Source organism: Saccostrea cucullata, unplaced genomic scaffold (assembly GCF_032062105.1).
Source record: "Saccostrea cucullata isolate Sc308-1 unplaced genomic scaffold, CSIRO_AGI_Scuc_v1 ctg4088, whole genome shotgun sequence".
Taxonomy (NCBI): Eukaryota; Metazoa; Mollusca; class Bivalvia; order Ostreida; family Ostreidae; genus Saccostrea; species Saccostrea cuccullata.
In genome coordinates this window covers 18,027-27,039 of record NW_026931627.1, presented here as the reverse complement: position 1 = coordinate 27,039, position 9,013 = coordinate 18,027, and positions in this window count along the sequence as shown.

The window sequence follows — 9,013 nt, the reverse complement described above, 5'->3', positions numbered from 1 at the left end:
TAACCCTAACCCTAACCATTTTCCGCATGTCTAGTCCTTCATATCTTTAGAAGGAGAACGCAGTCTTGCCAACTCTTTGCAGCTACCAAGAGTCCCGTTTGTGGTGTCTCACTGACATAAGTGGGATGTGTCAATTGCATGCCATTCTCGAGATCTGGGAGGTTGAAAATGGTCAAAAACTCCCAATTTGTCAATTTCTAAGCACAATCTGCGGTTTAAAAAAGAAGCCATTTTTCTCCCGTTTCCTGACACCTAGGTTTTATGACTCTGACTTAATCGTGTTGCTCGTTTTCTAAGCTTTCCAACGACACCAAACTCGTCTCCATCCAATAATAAATAAGAAAGTTATGAGCTTTGGAAAACTCCAGTTTTTCCTTTACTTTTGCATGCATCCGTGACTTTCACTTTCCACTTTCATTTCATTTGACCTAGATTGGGCATGACCTAGATTGGGCATCTTCGTTTTTAGCCCTATTCCTAACCCTAACCCTAACCCTAACCCTAACCCTAACCCTAACCCTAACCCTAACCATTTTCCGCATGTCTAGTCCTTCATATCTTTAGAAGGAGAACGCAGTCTTGCCAACTCTTTGCAGCTACCAAGAGTCCCGTTTGTGGTGTCTCACTGACATAAGTGGGATGTGTCAATTGCATGCCATTCTCGAGATCTGGGAGGTTGAAAATGGTCAAAAACTCCCAATTTGTCAATTTCTAAGCACAATCTGCGGTTTAAAAAAGAAGCCATTTTTCTCCCGTTTCCTGACACCTAGGTTTTATGACTCTGACTTAATCGTGTTGCTCGTTTTCTAAGCTTTCCAACGACACCAAACTCGTCTCCATCCAATAATAAATAAGAAAGTTATGAGCTTTGGAAAACTCCAGTTTTTCCTTTACTTTTGCATGCATCCGTGACTTTCACTTTCCACTTTCATTTCATTTGACCTAGATTGGGCATGACCTAGATTGGGCATCTTCGTTTTTAGCCCTATTCCTAACCCTAACCCTAACCCTAACCCTAACCCTAACCCTAACCCCCTAACCCTAACCCTAACCCTAACCCTAACCCTAACCCTAACCCTAACCCTAACCTTGACGAGATGACTCCGGAGCGATCTTCGTAAAACCCCCTATACCCTAACCCTAACCCTAACCCTAACCCTAACCCTAACCCTAACGAGATGACTCCGGAGCGATCTTCGTAAAACCCCCTATACCCTAACCCTAAGCCTAACCCAAACCCTAACCCTAACCCTAACCCTAACCCTAACCCCTAACCCAAACCTTACTTAAAGATACCAGATTAGTTTAAGACCAGGTAAAGTTTTTGATACCAGGTTAGGTTTAAAATACCAGGTTAGGTTTAAGTTACCAGGTTAGGTTTAAGTTACCAGGTTAGGTTTAAGATACCAGGTTAAGTTTTTGATACCATTTTGGTTTAAAATACCAGGTTAAGTTTTAGAAACCAGTTTACGATAAAGGTATAGTTTAAGATATCAGGTAAAGTTTAAGATACCAGGTAAGGTTTAAGATACCAGGTAAAGTTTAAGATACCAGGTTAGGTTTAAGTTACCAGATTAGGTTTAAGTTACCAGGTTAGGTTTAAGATACCAGGTTAAGTTTTTGATACCAGGTTAGGTTTAAAATACCAGGTTAAGTTTTAGAAACCAGTTTACGATAAAGGTATAGTTTAAGATACCAGGTAAGGTTTAAGATACCAGGTAAGGTTTAAGATACCAGGTAAAGTTTAAGATACCAGGTTAGGTTTAAGTTACCAGATTAGGTTTAATAAATCAGGTTAAGTTTTCGATACCAGGTTAGGTTTAAGATACCAGGTTAGATTTAGAAAACTTGTTTAAGATTAAGGTAATGTTTAAGATACAAGGCTAGGTTTAAGATACCACCTAACCCTTAAGATACCAAGTTTAGTTTAAGATACCAATTTAAGTTTACGATACCAGGTTAGGTTTGAGATACCACGTAAAGTTTAAGATACCGGTTAGGTTTAAGATCCCCTGTTATGCTTAAATTTACCAGGTTAGGTTTAAGATACCAGGTAAGGTTTTAGATACCAGGTTAGGTTTAAAATAACAGGTTAGGTTTAAGATACCAGGTTAAGTTTAAGATACCAGGTTAGTTTTAAGAAACTAGTTTAAGATTATGGTAATGTTTAATATACAAGCTTAGGGTTAAGACACCATGTAAGGTTTAAGATACCAAGTTAAGTTTAAGATACCAATAAAGGTTTAAGATACCAGGTTAGGTTTGAGATACCAGGTTAGGTTTAATTTACCAGGTTAGGTTTAAGATACCAGGTAAGGTTTAAGATACCAGGTTAGGTTAAAAATACCAGGTTCGGTTTAAGATACTAGGTTAGGTTAAAGATACCAGGTAATTTTAAGATACTAGGTTAGGTTAAAGATACCAGGTTAAGTTTAAGATACCGGGTTAAGGTTAGGTTTAAAGATTGATATCAAAACTACTTTATTTCTTATCAAATCGGTCATTTTTCATCCACATATTGAAGTTTGTTTTATTCTCAGAAAATATTTTAATCTCCAGCATTAAAAAAAGATTCCTTTTCCTCTATTCCACTTAACGGATTCTTCGATTTTCTTTGACATCTTCCTATAGTCTTGAGTAGTAAAATGGCGGTTGGTTTAAACGTACAAGTATGCACGTGATAATAAAAATAGAACTGACGTAAAGGTTTTAAAACTCTCTATGAAAAAAATCTATCAGTAAAACTGGACCTACAATTATCAGGTGATTTTTTGGGGCATTGACAAGAAGCAACTTACAAAGTAGTTACAATAAAAGCCCCATTACCCTACCCGTAACAAAGAGTCAAAGCTGAATCAATAAGCTAATAAACATTCTTTAGAGTAAGAGTTGTACCAAAATGTAAGATAGAAAAGAGGGGTTAGGGAGCGGAAGGGAATTATTCTTGTTATACGAAATTAAATTATTATTTTTTACTGTAACGTTTCCTTCCTTGTGATTTCAATAATTTCTCTATATATCCAAACAAATGATTTCGAAGCAAGATTTGGACAAAAGGGTATAAAACCTCAATATGTAATAATATTTGACTCGAATAGATCAGTAATTAATCATCGACTTTTAACTTTAGAAAAAATAAAAAGAGCTATAAAATTCACGATTCCATCGGGAATCGAACTCGGCACCCCTTAATCTGAAGTCCGCTGCTCTACCTACTGAGCCAAAGTGTATGATGGAAATAACAAAATAAACTTTGATACTTCGCTACACAAAGTATTAAGATAAAAAAAACAATAACCACGCCTACTGAAATCACGTGACAAAAATTGACATTGACGAGATGACTCCGGAGCGATCTTCGTAAAACCCCCTATACCCTAACCCTAACCCTAACCCTAACCCTAACCCTAACCCTAACCCTAACCCTAACCCCTAACCCTAACCCTAACCCCCTAACCCTAACCCTAACCCCTAACCCTAACCCTAACCCCCTAACCCTAACCCTAACCCTAACCCTAACCCTAACCCTAACCCTAACCCTAACCCTAACCCTAACCCTAACCCTAACCCTAACCCTAACCCTAACCCTAACCCTAACCCTAACCCTAACCATTTTCCGCATGTCTAGTCCTTCATATCTTTAGAAGGAGAACGCAGTCTTGCCAACTCTTTGCAGCTACCAAGAGTCCCGTTTGTGGTGTCTCACTGACATAAGTGGGATGTGTCAATTGCATGCCATTCTCGAGATCTGGGAGGTTGAAAATGGTCAAAAACTCCCAATTTGTCAATTTCTAAGCACAATCTGCGGTTTAAAAAAGAAGCCATTTTTCTCCCGTTTCCTGACACCTAGGTTTTATGACTCTGACTTAATCGTGTTGCTCGTTTTCTAAGCTTTCCAACGACACCAAACTCGTCTCCATCCAATAATAAATAAGAAAGTTATGAGCTTTGGAAAACTCCAGTTTTTCCTTTACTTTTGCATGCATCCGTGACTTTCACTTTCCACTTTCATTTCATTTGACCTAGATTGGGCATGACCTAGATTGGGCATCTTCGTTTTTAGCCCTATTCCTAACCCTAACCCTAACCCTAACCCTAACCCTAACCCTAACCATTTTCCGCATGTCTAGTCCTTCATATCTTTAGAAGGAGAACGCAGTCTTGCCAACTCTTTGCAGCTACCAAGAGTCCCGTTTGTGGTGTCTCACTGACATAAGTGGGATGTGTCAATTGCATGCCATTCTCGAGATCTGGGAGGTTGAAAATGGTCAAAAACTCCCAATTTGTCAATTTCTAAGCACAATCTGCGGTTTAAAAAAGAAGCCATTTTTCTCCCGTTTCCTGACACCTAGGTTTTATGACTCTGACTTAATCGTGTTGCTCGTTTTCTAAGCTTTCCAACGACACCAAACTCGTCTCCATCCAATAATAAATAAGAAAGTTATGAGCTTTGGAAAACTCCAGTTTTTCCTTTACTTTTGCATGCATCCGTGACTTTCACTTTCCACTTTCATTTCATTTGACCTAGATTGGGCATGACCTAGATTGGGCATCTTCGTTTTTAGCCCTATTCCTAACCCTAACCCTAACCCTAACCCTAACCCTAACCCTAACCATTTTCCGCATGTCTAGTCCTTCATATCTTTAGAAGGAGAACGCAGTCTTGCCAACTCTTTGCAGCTACCAAGAGTCCCGTTTGTGGTGTCTCACTGACATAAGTGGGATGTGTTAATTGCATGCCATTCTCGAGATCTGGGAGGTTGAAAATGGTCAAAAACTCCCAATTTGTCAATTTCTAAGCACAATCTGCGGTTTAAAAAAGAAGCCATTTTTCTCCCGTTTCCTGACACCTAGGTTTTATGACTCTGACTTAATCGTGTTGCTCGTTTTCTAAGCTTTCCAACGACACCAAACTCGTCTCCATCCAATAATAAATAAGAAAGTTATGAGCTTTGGAAAACTCCAGTTTTTCCTTTACTTTTGCATGCATCCGTGACTTTCACTTTCCACTTTCATTTCATTTGACCTAGATTGGGCATGACCTAGATTGGGCATCTTCGTTTTTAGCCCTATTCCTAACCCTAACCCTAACCCTAACCCTAACCCTAACCCTAACCATTTTCCGCATGTCTAGTCCTTCATATCTTTAGAAGGAGAACGCAGTCTTGCCAACTCTTTGCAGCTACCAAGAGTCCCGTTTGTGGTGTCTCACTGACATAAGTGGGATGTGTCAATTGCATGCCATTCTCGAGATCTGGGAGGTTGAAAATGGTCAAAAACTCCCAATTTGTCAATTTCTAAGCACAATCTGCGGTTTAAAAAAGAAGCCATTTTTCTCCCGTTTCCTGACACCTAGGTTTTATGACTCTGACTTAATCGTGTTGCTCGTTTTCTAAGCTTTCCAACGACACCAAACTCGTCTCCATCCAATAATAAATAAGAAAGTTATGAGCTTTGGAAAACTCCAGTTTTTCCTTTACTTTTGCATGCATCCGTGACTTTCACTTTCCACTTTCATTTCATTTGACCTAGATTGGGCATGACCTAGATTGGGCATCTTCGTTTTTAGCCCTATTCCTAACCCTAACCCTAACCCTAACCCTAACCCTAACCCTAACCCTAACCCTAACCATTTTCCGCATGTCTAGTCCTTCATATCTTTAGAAGGAGAACGCAGTCTTGCCAACTCTTTGCAGCTACCAAGAGTCCCGTTTGTGGTGTCTCACTGACATAAGTGGGATGTGTCAATTGCATGCCATTCTCGAGATCTGGGAGGTTGAAAATGGTCAAAAACTCCCAATTTGTCAATTTCTAAGCACAATCTGCGGTTTAAAAAAGAAGCCATTTTTCTCCCGTTTCCTGACACCTAGGTTTTATGACTCTGACTTAATCGTGTTGCTCGTTTTCTAAGCTTTCCAACGACACCAAACTCGTCTCCATCCAATAATAAATAAGAAAGTTATGAGCTTTGGAAAACTCCAGTTTTTCCTTTACTTTTGCATGCATCCGTGACTTTCACTTTCCACTTTCATTTCATTTGACCTAGATTGGGCATGACCTAGATTGGGCATCTTCGTTTTTAGCCCTATTCCTAACCCTAACCCTAACCCTAACCCTAACCCTAACCCTAACCCCCTAACCCTAACCCTAACCCTAACCCTAACCCTAACCCTAACCCTAACCCTAACCTTGACGAGATGACTCCGGAGCGATCTTCGTAAAACCCCCTATACCCTAACCCTAACCCTAACCCTAACCCTAACCCTAACCCTAACGAGATGACTCCGGAGCGATCTTCGTAAAACCCCCTATACCCTAACCCTAAGCCTAACCCAAACCCTAACCCTAACCCTAACCCTAACCCTAACCCCTAACCCAAACCTTACTTAAAGATACCAGATTAGTTTAAGACCAGGTAAAGTTTTTGATACCAGGTTAGGTTTAAAATACCAGGTTAGGTTTAAGTTACCAGGTTAGGTTTAAGTTACCAGGTTAGGTTTAAGATACCAGGTTAAGTTTTTGATACCATTTTGGTTTAAAATACCAGGTTAAGTTTTAGAAACCAGTTTACGATAAAGGTATAGTTTAAGATATCAGGTAAAGTTTAAGATACCAGGTAAGGTTTAAGATACCAGGTAAAGTTTAAGATACCAGGTTAGGTTTAAGTTACCAGATTAGGTTTAAGTTACCAGGTTAGGTTTAAGATACCAGGTTAAGTTTTTGATACCAGGTTAGGTTTAAAATACCAGGTTAAGTTTTAGAAACCAGTTTACGATAAAGGTATAGTTTAAGATACCAGGTAAGGTTTAAGATACCAGGTAAGGTTTAAGATACCAGGTAAAGTTTAAGATACCAGGTTAGGTTTAAGTTACCAGATTAGGTTTAATAAATCAGGTTAAGTTTTCGATACCAGGTTAGGTTTAAGATACCAGGTTAGATTTAGAAAACTTGTTTAAGATTAAGGTAATGTTTAAGATACAAGGCTAGGTTTAAGATACCACCTAACCCTTAAGATACCAAGTTTAGTTTAAGATACCAATTTAAGTTTACGATACCAGGTTAGGTTTGAGATACCACGTAAAGTTTAAGATACCGGTTAGGTTTAAGATCCCCTGTTATGCTTAAATTTACCAGGTTAGGTTTAAGATACCAGGTAAGGTTTTAGATACCAGGTTAGGTTTAAAATAACAGGTTAGGTTTAAGATACCAGGTTAAGTTTAAGATACCAGGTTAGTTTTAAGAAACTAGTTTAAGATTATGGTAATGTTTAATATACAAGCTTAGGGTTAAGACACCATGTAAGGTTTAAGATACCAAGTTAAGTTTAAGATACCAATAAAGGTTTAAGATACCAGGTTAGGTTTGAGATACCAGGTTAGGTTTAATTTACCAGGTTAGGTTTAAGATACCAGGTAAGGTTTAAGATACCAGGTTAGGTTAAAAATACCAGGTTCGGTTTAAGATACTAGGTTAGGTTAAAGATACCAGGTAATTTTAAGATACTAGGTTAGGTTAAAGATACCAGGTTAAGTTTAAGATACCGGGTTAAGGTTAGGTTTAAAGATTGATATCAAAACTACTTTATTTCTTATCAAATCGGTCATTTTTCATCCACATATTGAAGTTTGTTTTATTCTCAGAAAATATTTTAATCTCCAGCATTAAAAAAAGATTCCTTTTCCTCTATTCCACTTAACGGATTCTTCGATTTTCTTTGACATCTTCCTATAGTCTTGAGTAGTAAAATGGCGGTTGGTTTAAACGTACAAGTATGCACGTGATAATAAAAATAGAACTGACGTAAAGGTTTTAAAACTCTCTATGAAAAAAATCTATCAGTAAAACTGGACCTACAATTATCAGGTGATTTTTTGGGGCATTGACAAGAAGCAACTTACAAAGTAGTTACAATAAAAGCCCCATTACCCTACCCGTAACAAAGAGTCAAAGCTGAATCAATAAGCTAATAAACATTCTTTAGAGTAAGAGTTGTACCAAAATGTAAGATAGAAAAGAGGGGTTAGGGAGCGGAAGGGAATTATTCTTGTTATACGAAATTAAATTATTATTTTTTACTGTAACGTTTCCTTCCTTGTGATTTCAATAATTTCTCTATATATCCAAACAAATGATTTCGAAGCAAGATTTGGACAAAAGGGTATAAAACCTCAATATGTAATAATATTTGACTCGAATAGATCAGTAATTAATCATCGACTTTTAACTTTAGAAAAAATAAAAAGAGCTATAAAATTCACGATTCCATCGGGAATCGAACTCGGCACCCCTTAATCTGAAGTCCGCTGCTCTACCTACTGAGCCAAAGTGTATGATGGAAATAACAAAATAAACTTTGATACTTCGCTACACAAAGTATTAAGATAAAAAAAACAATAACCACGCCTACTGAAATCACGTGACAAAAATTGACATTGACGAGATGACTCCGGAGCGATCTTCGTAAAACCCCCTATACCCTAACCCTAACCCTAACCCTAACCCTAACCCTAACCCTAACCCTAACCCTAACCCCTAACCCTAACCCTAACCCCCTAACCCTAACCCTAACCCCTAACCCTAACCCTAACCCCCTAACCCTAACCCTAACCCTAACCCTAACCCTAACCCTAACCCTAACCCTAACCCTAACCCTAACCCTAACCCTAACCCTAACCCTAACCCTAACCCTAACCCTAACCCTAACCCTAACCCTAACCATTTTCCGCATGTCTAGTCCTTCATATCTTTAGAAGGAGAACGCAGTCTTGCCAACTCTTTGCAGCTACCAAGAGTCCCGTTTGTGGTGTCTCACTGACATAAGTGGGATGTGTCAATTGCATGCCATTCTCGAGATCTGGGAGGTTGAAAATGGTCAAAAACTCCCAATTTGTCAATTTCTAAGCACAATCTGCGGTTTAAAAAAGAAGCCATTTTTCTCCCGTTTCCTGACACCTAGGTTTTATGACTCTGACTTAATCGTGTTGCTCGTTTTCTAAGCTTTCCAACGACACCA